The following is a 12,503-nucleotide window of genomic DNA, read 5'->3' on the forward strand; positions in this document are numbered from 1 at the left end:
TTGGTTCTATTATGAAAATAAATTCGATAAATCACATCAACGTTTGACGATTTATGTGGAACCACTCTTCGGACAACGTTTAAAAGATCATGTGATTCTCGACACATATCAACATTTACGATTAGATAATGAAGCGCACCGTCGGATCGGTTGAAGGATTTTACTAGTACACAACCGTGTTTTTATGTAATATGAGCATGCTTCTTGAATACTGCAGATGAAAAATGCAAAAAAGAAGTAAAAGAACTGCATAATAAATGTATGGGACAAGTTGAACATTTTTAAGAACACTTGAGTTGAATGAACGTATGATTTTAGGAGTGTAATCGTCTTTTAGGTACGTTTTCTATAGGTATTGAAATGATGTTGAATAGATTTTTTTTCTTTATACGATAAATATTTATATATCATCATGCATCCGTTACTACTATTATAAACACTATTCACTTTTGACGTCAGCAGTTTTGCAGCTTTTATACTTCCGTATCACGACACAATATGACGTACAATATTTATAGTGTAATATACACAAGTGATAAGAACGTATACGATTTGATAATATGATTGAAATAGTATTCGATAATAGCTGGGTATGATTAAATGGAGAATACTTATTATGTGGCATTAAATTGATTTATTGTGGAATTAACGGAAAATAAGATAAAAAACGTATTATTATAATTATCAATCAATAATAATTACTGTCATAATAATATTCATTAATATTTCAAGGAATAACGATTACTCAAGGAAATACATTTTCTAGGAAATTATAATTAGTTTATATTAAAAATTTCGTTTCAAATAATAATTTATAGTACAAATTTAACGTTAAATAAATGAGTTGTATTATTTTTTAAATTGTTGACATTTTCTGTAGTCTTGTTTTATTTTTTTAATATTTGAACTGACAACCATTTTTTCCCCATCAACACAGGTATTGTATTTATAAGTATTTATAAGGCATTTATAAGTTCATTAAACTCATCAAGTGCATTTATTTTATTTGGTTAAGAATATTTATGAATATATATTTCCATAAATATATAGTTCCTTGATATTGGAATGTTCAAAATTAAATTACCAAAATTACATCATTCATTTAAAATATGTTAATTTAAGAATAAAATACTGAAAAATCTGTTTGGTTGTTTGGTTATAATCAGTTTTTATTAAACCCCATACAGTTACCAGTCATTGTAACCAACTTTACGTTATGAATAATTATTATTTACGATTTTAACAGTTTTTGAGTACAATATTATTATCACCGATTAGACGTCGAACGTTATTTATTTAGCACGCTTAGTATAATATATTATATGACACTATTGTTAATTCCACGGAAATGATAAAATGAATAAATAGTGGCAATTATTATTACAAGAAGTTTTAAGCAATATAGATTCATATAAAAATATGAACGTTGTATGACATCATCTGGACGCTCGGCTGATATCCTAGTGTTAAATAACACAATTTTTGAATTCGACAGAGATAAATATCGACAACCGTCGAATTAAAGCTTGTAGTATTACAGTTTACAACACATAATTAAACGATTATTTACTAATAGCACGTCACGAAATATCAAAACTGAAGATCTTTACAGTTTATACTAATTGTTATAAAATGTAAGTTCTTCGTAAATCATAATATTATTTATATTGTGTCATATAGATATATTCGTAGAATATTTCGTTGTATACTAATTGAGTCCTTATACCTGAATGGAAAAAAAAAAAATTAAATACTAATCGAGTCCCGGGTACAAACGGAACATATACTAATTGTGTCCGGGTTTAGGAAACTAATAATATATGAACTGACTTTTGTTTAAAGCTGAGGATTTTTCAATCAACTTATGTATTATTTACCAAACATCTTACTACGTATTCTGAACTTCAGAATCTGAAAAACAACATAATGTATAAATCATCTATTATCAGTGGTTAAAGTGGTGGGGCGGAGGGGGGTCCTTCTTCTTATTTAACATAAGATTATGCATCCTCTTCAATTTAAGTCGCCACAAGTCCGGGTGGACGCTTAATGGCATTGGTCACTAAAATACAATATTCAATATACAATACTTATTATAATATTACAATATTACATGAAATTAATTTTTTTGATTGATTTGAACAAGTGGAAAAAATAAATAATATGTGACATAAAATATAAAGTATTTATATTTATTTGTATTTATATATTACAGTAATAATGTATTTCAATTTATTTTTACTGAGCAGGCATATGTATAGAACTATTTTTCTTTGGAGGAAATTTGTTTTTACACCCTATAAAAATAAATTTTTTAAGAACATATATATGTAACAGAAGAGGCTTAGACCTCATGGGTTTCCTAAAAAAAGTTGGTAAGATTTAGAATTAGGCAGGGGAACGCTCCTCAATTTTTGATGCCTACAGTCCCCCCACAACATTTTTTCCTTTTTAACCACTGTATATTATATAATATACGTGTATGATTTATTTATATTGTAAATTTGTAATTGTCATACGAAACGTCAACGAAAATGGTAGAACGTTACGTAACGTTATCAAGTTGGTAATAACTAATTTAGAATCATATTCATGAAATATCAAGAAAATTATATACATATATATGTGAATATAGGTATATAATATGCGTAATGATATTTATAAATATGAATAATGTGACTGTTGATGCTTTATACGATAATGCACACATGTTTTTAATCATTTTAATAAAACATTGTCAGAATTTAAAACAGTTACAATTATAAGTACAAAACATTTTTGATAAGGATTCCAAGGCTTAATGCATAAACACTAATAATTACAACAAAAAAAGTAGTTTTAGTATAGGTACACAATTACTATATTTTTAGTGGTCAATATCAAAATAAAATAGTATGAAGGACATAATGTGGTGGTGTATAACGCGTGTTTAGTTTTTTTTACAGTATACATACTCGTATGTTTGTAATAATAAAATTTAGTTAATAGGTACATAAATATTACGAGTATTATCGATAACAAATGGACAATATACTGTCTTGCACTGCACACAGTCGTCAACTGCAGCTTAACGAATGAACAACAACACAACTCGAAATAATGTTTATAGCTGGGTAAAGTCGTAATGTATTCTTTGATAATATTTAAAACGCTAATGTTTATGAGGACATTCAAGTATAAAGTAGGTAAACGTGTCGTAGAAATATGGAATACAACTATTATAATAATATATTGTATGATTTTATATATATATATATATATACAGGTGTATTGTTTTTAAAGAAAGAAATATGAAACAAATTAATATAATATATTACTACCAGAATTATGTTTAATTAATATATTTAACATCGATTTAACGTAGTAATTGGAATTCTACTTTTAATTAATTATTTTAAAGTAAGTACAGAAATGTTAAATAATTGTAAATAAATGTACTGTGATTGATAAAAATATATCGCGTATACAATACGACTTGAGCTTATAAAATGTTTTATTATACTCGTACTTATCATAGTTAATTATTATTTGAAAAATGTTCTAGATTTATTTTAATTGCTGAATTTGGATATTTTATTTAGAATTACTTTTCTTCAAAATGTTAAGACATTGATAATATTATGACATAAATGATAAAAGTATATTAGTAACACCTTTTTAAAAATGTATAAAAAAACTCCAAAATGATAGAAAAATTGTAAATGACGCAACTTTTATAAAAAATCAACATTATACAAAGCTGAAAAGTAAACTAAAAAAAAACTGTAGTATAGGGTCGAAGCAACTAGCTTCAATGTTCACAATTATTTTCAAAAGAAATCGAAATTGTTAACAAATTATCCCTTTCAAAACATAAAAGCATATAATTTATAAATGATGAACTGACATAATATTATGAAGTTTAAAATAGTCTTATTTGCAAACTTGTTGGAGGTCGTACTAAGGAAAACAATACTCCATTGTATAAATTTTATAGTATTCTTGATTTTTCCAAATTTTAATATTTTTACATTTACAAAAAAATAAATGTCGTGTAGGATAATGTTTTAAAGGAACTCCGAGCCAAATAAATAGCACTTTAAAATACAAACATAACTAAAATAAAAACATGAACATATATGTAATAATATATTATATAAAACTGCATTATGAAAGTTAAATCCAGAATATGTCGTTATTATATTGGTAAGTATATTCATATGCCATAGGTAATATTATACATCCTATGGTGATCATCTGATAGAATAATTCAATAATAAATTAATAATCTTTGAATTTCAGTGAAATATTTTTTGTTTAGTATCTCGATGGAAAATATAAAAATGAAAGGTACTAGCGCTCTCAGTTATATGAAATAATGCACTACAATCTGTGAGTCGAAGGTGTTTTATAATGTGATATGAATGCAGTAGACAATGTTTCTGTGTAACCGGTTCACCTTGAATGTTCTAGTTCAAGTGCATCTTGTCCGATGAACATGTAATCTCGGCTGAATAATATGAAATGCTGGAAATAAAAATACAAATTAAAGTTAATTCGAAATGAACTTATAACTTTACTTATTACCAACATCGCACAATATAACTTTTATTTGGTTAGAAATACTTAAATGTATAAAATAATAAAAATCGATTTTTTAGACAGTAATTTTCGGATGAATAAAGTAATTGTTTGAGTTTTAATTTTTTTAAATCCTCTTTCCGCAGATACACGTAGATATACCTAAGTATTATAAAGTTATTATAAAACTAAAAGTTGATGAATAGTTTTATCGATTGCTTTTTAAGTTAGGTGATGTTAATTATTGCGTTAAATTATTACGTTAATAAGTAACTACAGTTATGATAAACCCGTGTATGATAATCGTTATCGTCTATGGCTTTGACTAGTGTTTTTTCTGTTACCGTAATAGAATAATTATATTAAAATAGAATATTACTACATTACGTGTTGTACTCTCCGTCATTCAATATCAATGCCAATCTACCGAACGCAAACATGATGTAAGCGATATTACGGAAAGCATTTCCATTTTCAGTTATCAAACGGACGATTATTAATACAAATATACACAATAGTCGTTACTAATAATACTAATAATAATAATAATGTTACTAATTTTACTTGATGACTGCTGCAACCGGCAACGGTGATATTGAATAACAGATTAACAATTCAGTTATTATTTTACTATTATTACTATTATTATCATATCGTGCAAACCGTACGAAAAATTATCAATGAAATAAATGCGGCAATTGAGCACGACTATGATGGTCATCCTTTCGTGTGTAATTCTTTTATAAATCAATTGCCAATGGAAATGGATGGAATGACATTTAGGGGGCGCGGAGGGAGAAACCTTTTGTGCCGGAACGGACTTTTAATGGGTTATGTCCTGTGGGGAGAGGGTAAAACTGATAGACTGGCGCCTCCGAGACGATATGATTAGTATTCCGTCGCGGTATGCGCCCGGGACGAAACCAACAGGGCGAAAACACAAATGATCATGACGACCATTGTCCGTTGGATCGTTGGCAAATATGCGTGTGCACCTACTGCTTACCAATCGCTTTGTGACAATACGAAAATAGACGTCCGTCCGAATTTTGCGTTCGTAACGTGAACTTTTTCCTTCTGCACAATACATGCTTTAATCCTTTTCAGTGGCGTGAACATATCAGCTGCGTTTCAAAGTCAAAGCCCTGCATTATAAAATCGCACTAAACTTCATATTCAACTACGTGCAACATCAGCTACATTATCATCGATATACACGCGTTATTTGCGAAAATTTATAGTTCTACGATGCACCCTTCGACGAAATAATAAATATACCAGTCACGAGATATCATAATACCGTAGGTATTACAATTCTTGCATTCAATTATAATTGCCTACTGTCGTGTAGAATGTATTCATTACAATATTGAGACTGACTCGACGCTAAATGTATTCAACGTCTTTAAAGTACAATATAATTATACAGATGAACATAATAATGTGCTTCAGATTTTAATGGTGGAGGCTGTAAAAGTTTACCCACAAACTAGGTCTTCTATGATCATTATGATCATTTGTTTTTTATCTACTATTTACTGCTTCCTTAATAGCCAACATTTTTTTCTACTCGAATCGTATTTTGTTTGAATTTTTTGCTACAGTCAACTCATACGAGGGCGTACCCAAAAGAAACCGAACTATTTTTATACAAGGTTATTATTTTTTATTTTTTTTTACAAAAAACATTTAATTTCGTTTAAAGTACTCTCCGTTGGATTTAATGCACTTGTTCAATCTTTGTTCTAATTTTCAAAACACTTTTTAGACTCATCTTTAGTGATGTCTGCCAGTGCCTCTGTCGTTTTTTTTAACTTCATCAATGTCCGCGAAACGCTTTCCTTTCATTCTGAGGAATAAAAATAAGTCACAGGGGGTCAGGTCAGGTAAATAGGATGGATGGGACACAGTGGTCATACCATTTTCGATGGTTTGCCGTCGATCTTCCGTGATAATTTTGTGTATTTTTTTTTACATTTTCGTCGGTTCGCGCCGTCGAAGGACGTCCAGAGCGAGCTTGATCGTCTATCAACATTTCACCACTTTTGAAACGAGAAAACCACTAAAATACTTGAGTTTTCTCTAAATAATTACCTTTGTGAGCCGTTTTCAACATCTCAAGGATTTCTGTGCCCGTTTTCCCGAGCAGAAAGCAAAATTTGACGGCCGCGCGCTGTTCACGCAAATCAGCCATTACAAAAAACAACGAGTATGCAAAATCACTTTTAAAAAAAAATCACACCAAAGTAACACAACCTTCTATACGATGACGTCTGTTGGCATACTGACTGTTGAGAAGTATTTTTATATGCCCTTACCGGAAAAATCGCGGTACTATTTATACTCTGTTTCACAGAACATCAGTTCGGTTTTTTTTGGGTACCCCCTCGTACATTGATAATCCCATGTTACATTTTCTTCCTATTTTGACAGTATGTGAGCAGATTAAAAAATAAAAATAAAATGTATCACAACATTTAATGTAGTTATCAATAATACATAAGTATTCGAAAAATGTACGTTTGATTTAAGATAAGAGGTTAGCTTTATCTACCATAACTTTTATTATCCATCATATTCATAATATATATATTACTGTATCTATTTGTATCTATTTTATAATTGCAAAATATAAAGTAACATTTCTTATAGTAAATTATAACATACATAAATTTTTGAATCATAAATTTAAATTAATGAAATTTAATTGATTTTAACTCGAGAGTTTAATATTAATAAGTATATATTTATATCATCATAATTGTTGACACTTATAATTGCTTAAAAAGAAATAAAATTCCAGAATAAATATATATATATATATATAAAGTGGTCTAAACTGCATTATTATTATTACTTGTAATATTATGTTCCATGATCCATGGTAAATAGTAATAATCTTATATTTTTTTACGCGATTTTTCTAAACTTTTGGAAGTAAATATAGGTATAAGGTATACCTTACAATAAATCCCTGACTCATATATGAGGTATATAATTTCTACATAAAAGAATATCGTACATATTTTAATATACATATAAGCTCATAGTTACAGATTCAATCAGTTTTGATGTATAAAACAACTTATCTACCCAATGGGATAACGAAGGAGATTTTTTGAATTACTGAACGAGCCGATGAGTGCCAAACACTTAAATAATTGGCACGTATATTAGAGGTAATGTAAACTGATGTAGGAATTATTCCCATTTGCCATTTTTATTCTTATATACATTGAAGTTTATACATTATTGTATTTTTTTTTTTTTTTTAAATACCCGTTTATCATAGTTTACGGATCAATTTTGTTTATACCCCGTGTTATAATTTACGTAACATATTTGGTGTTACATCAACTTAGTAATACCTATTATTGCACGATTTAAACACGTGTTCGTTTTTGACCACTTATAAATTATTCAGAAACAGTAAACATTTGGACGTAAGTATATTTACATTAGACGTATTTGTATGTAAGTAGTATATATTTGCGTATATATATGTACTCGTATGTATGTATGTATATGTGTATACATTTATATAAATATATGTACGGGTTTATGTCTGCTTCATCATTCTGGTCAATTGGCACGTCATCGCATTATTGAAATAGTTACCTTTCGAACACCATCAGGTTTTATAACTATAATAATACAACGCGATAAACTTAGTGGACTACTGACTGTAATAGTAATTATAATATTTTCTCCGTATAGTTAGAACTAATACAATTGTAAAAATGATCACGAACTGACCAACTGACAAAATAATCGTATATGCGTTTCGAATAAATCTAGTAACATTGTGCACTAATTATCATACAGTCTCGGTAAAACTTTTTCGTTAGCTCAACTTCAATTTTCATATAAATTCTATGTAAAATAATATCATTAAGCCACCCACCTGGGTCACATATAAATGCAACAATATTATCAATTATTTTATCGTCAATTCGTGATTCCATTGAACATATATTACACTTGGTAGCGAATATTAATTGAACGAAAAGTTTGAATATTCTCAACATTTCTACCATTATTGTATTGCCCTTGATATTTGACCTAACGATAATGTACTGAAATTGTTATCGATCATGTACAGGTAGACGCGCGTTCAGGACTAGGTAATCGGATTCTCATGACGTATCGTTGGGACATTTTGCCCTCCTCGTTTATTGTGATATGCGAGTAAATGCACTATGGATAAAAAAACCATCAGGTCTTCGAACCTCGCAGTTATCAGTCATATAGTTTCAATGTTTTGTTTGAAAGTATTACATACATATTTTTTCGTAGAACAACGATCATTAGACAAACGATTGACAATCGATGGCGTACATTATGGGCCTTATAAGATATTTAAAATTGCGAGATTTCAAAAATGACATTTCCATCAAAATAAAGACCGATTTTGACTTCACGTCGTTGTATATATATACGTTTCAATCATATTATGCTCGGTTTTTTTACGTAAACGTAACACAACGGAGAAAAACAGCAAGACGACAAGACGCATAGTCATCTTCTTATAATATATTCAATGTCATGTCTGTGACAAGTATTTAATATAGGTAAATATATTGTGACTTTTCAGCGGTTTTTATCAAACAAAACGTCACAACCTAGCAATTCGCGAGTCACTTGCCTACGCTTTATCCTTGCGTTCGTCGTTATTATTTTCAACACATAACCTTGTACAACTTTTTATATTTTACAACGTTAAAAATTCTAAAAATATACAATAACCGGTTCTTATATCAACATGTAGACAGCAGTCTCGTGTGTTAGATACGTACCGTTTATTTTATTGATTCGTGTGGCGAACGGAAACGTATAAAAGTGCAAGGCGAATTATTTCTCCCATACGAATCGTCGAACGTATTTAGTCCGAGAGTACTTAATTATGACATGTGCAACTGGGTGTATTACGATTTATTACCCCCAAATTATGTCGTATATAGCAACAATAGTAAAATTCTCATTTTTGACTGTCTATCGGATTTATAAATTTAGCCATCGTACGGTGTGCGTGATGGTGTACCTACCGGTTACAAGGCTTTTCGGTGAAATTGCTGTAACGTCCTTGTAACGCTTAGATTAAATAAAAAATTAAAAAATACCGAATCTGATACAATATAAATGGATCTATTATATCATACCAATAATATGATTTACTGAATAATATTTTTATACGACGCGTTTTTCTCAACGTCTCGGAGATAAAGCAAGACAAAAAGCAATTCTAAACAATACTGAAAGTGCAAACGAAACCTGTGGCGATAACACAATACAATAATACTATTATATAGTTTGCAACGATCGTAGATACGTGACAATGAGTCGACATCCAATAACACGTGTATACATTAATCTAAAGGCTAATGAAATTTAATTATCCGTAAATCGTTTCATCTTATTAACGTGATACTTTTTATATACCTGAGACCTCTAAATTTTCTTTAGGTACTCCGCAGTAGCTTAGCGATACTGGTAGAGTAGTATACGTGGATTAGACGTGGGAGCGTACTCCATTAATTATCGAAATCGATCGTTGTACGAACAATGTTTTCGTAGTGTTCGTGTTTATTAATGTATATTCAATTTAAGTTAATTTTAATCTAATTCGACCGTAATACTTAATGTATAATTGATTATATCGAGTAAACGCTCATTTGTAGTTTGAGGTTAAAACGATAAGCTGATAGACATTCAGAATTTCTAATTCAGGAATCGTAACATCTACATCAGTGAACGGAATTGACATTATTTAGCCACATAAGGTATGGATATATCATAACATATTTAAATTTATTTTATAGTAAATTAAAGCTTACATGATTTGCCCACAGAATTGTGGAGCTCTTTGCGTAATATTATAATTGTTATTTGTTTTTATTAAATGGAAAGCTCCATAATCTGCTGTATGCTTACTACTGCTAATTAACGACATGTATTGCATGCTATATAAATCATCGGAATTCATCGGAACGTTTCGTTTCCGCATGCTGTTATTTTAAGTATTGAAAACACTTTTTACGTTCCTGCGTTTCAGTCACAAATTATAAGTAATATTACGATCCTGGGCCTAGTATGATAGTCTCTTGTTTTCGTTCTCCTAAAATGTTTACAGGGATAGCTATCGTGTCGTAATAATATAAACCTATGTGTATTCGTGTCGTGGGCGATTGCATTAGTGCGTCATTAGTTGATTACAATATTATGTGGGAGTAATTATTATGCGTTGTCGAAATGCAAGGTAAAAATATACCTTGTAATTCAAACTAAACCATAACTGATATGAACTTGACGAGATTCGTAAACAACACGCGGGAAAAATACCTACAACTGTGTAACGCGTATTGTGGTATAAAACAGTGTCTCAGAATATTATATTAAATACCTATATGATATTTGATAGGGTGGGATAGAGGTTTTGAGGATCCAGGGACAGATTTTTTTCACGGGACCCTGGATTTTTTTTGTTGAGACAAAAAAAAATTTCTCGAATGCCCCAATATTCGTATGACACATTTTTTTTATTTTTCATTACATATCCAAAAATAATTTTTTAAGTATGTAATATATTTAATAATCAAAGCGTCGAAAATATATATATTAACAATACATACATATAGAATAAAGTAATATACAATATATATTATTGTTTGTCAATTTATTATTATTATAATAATTTATACTAAAATATAGGTACCAACTAAATATAATATTGAAGTTTAAGATTAAAATACCATATGCATTTTCACATGCCAGAAGGCAATGGTTATTTAATTTTAATACGAAAATTGTGGCTCACAAATTATTAAATTCCACGATAAGCGCGGGGCCTTGGGCAGCTAACCCTTCTGCCCTGGACAGGTAATCGTGAGATTAGCCAGGGTTGAACTTCGTGGTACGACTACATATTGTCGGAAGAACGTTACGTTGTAATATGTACGACTATTCGTCCGATGGTCCAACACATCATTGCGCTATATGGGACACATTAATAAATTACGCCGTTTGGATGTGTTTGACGTTTAGAAAATCGGAACGTATCGTCGTCTGCACCAGTGTGGTAGACGGTAGGGCGAGGATGACGTGCGTGGAATTCGATCACAAGATGCCTAGTTTGTTTATTATTTTTCGCCGTACCGATCGAAAGTAATTATTGCGACGACGAGCACGTCGTCGTCGGCGCGTGCTGTTATTTAATTTCTCCGATGAACGTATTACGTATTCATTAAGATTATAATTGTTTTTTTTTTCCGAAGCGCACACCGAATCCACGCCCGTGTTACTGTACACGCGTGCACGTGGATTCGTTTATTAAATTTAATCCGTTTTTCGACCGACAGTTCTTACCACGCGTTCAATGTATATGCAATAATTGCTCACCGAATGTGTTTAACATTGGCAAGAGGAACAGTTACGACTGTGTGGGGCCCGGACCGTTTGCAATGCAATCCATATGTTGTTTGCGCAACGTAACGGATCGGACGTCATCGGGAAACGCATTGGTTTTGAACGGGCGGTGAAAATCGAATTCCGCTTCGGGGCGAGTGTAGTGGACGGCGAACCCCGGTTTCGTGCGGACACGTTTCCGACGGAAAGACGGACTGCGAGGAACACACGTCTCCGCGGGGTGTTCGTCTCGGACGGACCGCGGCGAGGGAGACGAACGGACAACGGTGCACACCCCTCCGCAGACGAATTTCTCGGGCTTCGCGCGCGAGGTAGGGGGTTCGAAAGAAACGCCGCCCGGCGGTCGGTGCGCGCGTCGGAGGAGAGAGCGTGTACGCACACGGCGGCGGCGGCGGCGGCGGCGGCAGCGGCGGCGGCGGTGCGTGTGCCGGCTCACGTACACACGCGCTCGCCGAACAAAACGCATCGCGGGCGGCACATCAGTCGCGTTTCGATCGGCAACCCGGACGCACACGGCCCCG

This window comes from Sipha flava, unplaced genomic scaffold (assembly GCF_003268045.1).
Source record: "Sipha flava isolate LNK unplaced genomic scaffold, YSA_version1 38_pilon_pilon, whole genome shotgun sequence".
Taxonomy (NCBI): Eukaryota; Metazoa; Arthropoda; class Insecta; order Hemiptera; family Aphididae; genus Sipha; species Sipha flava.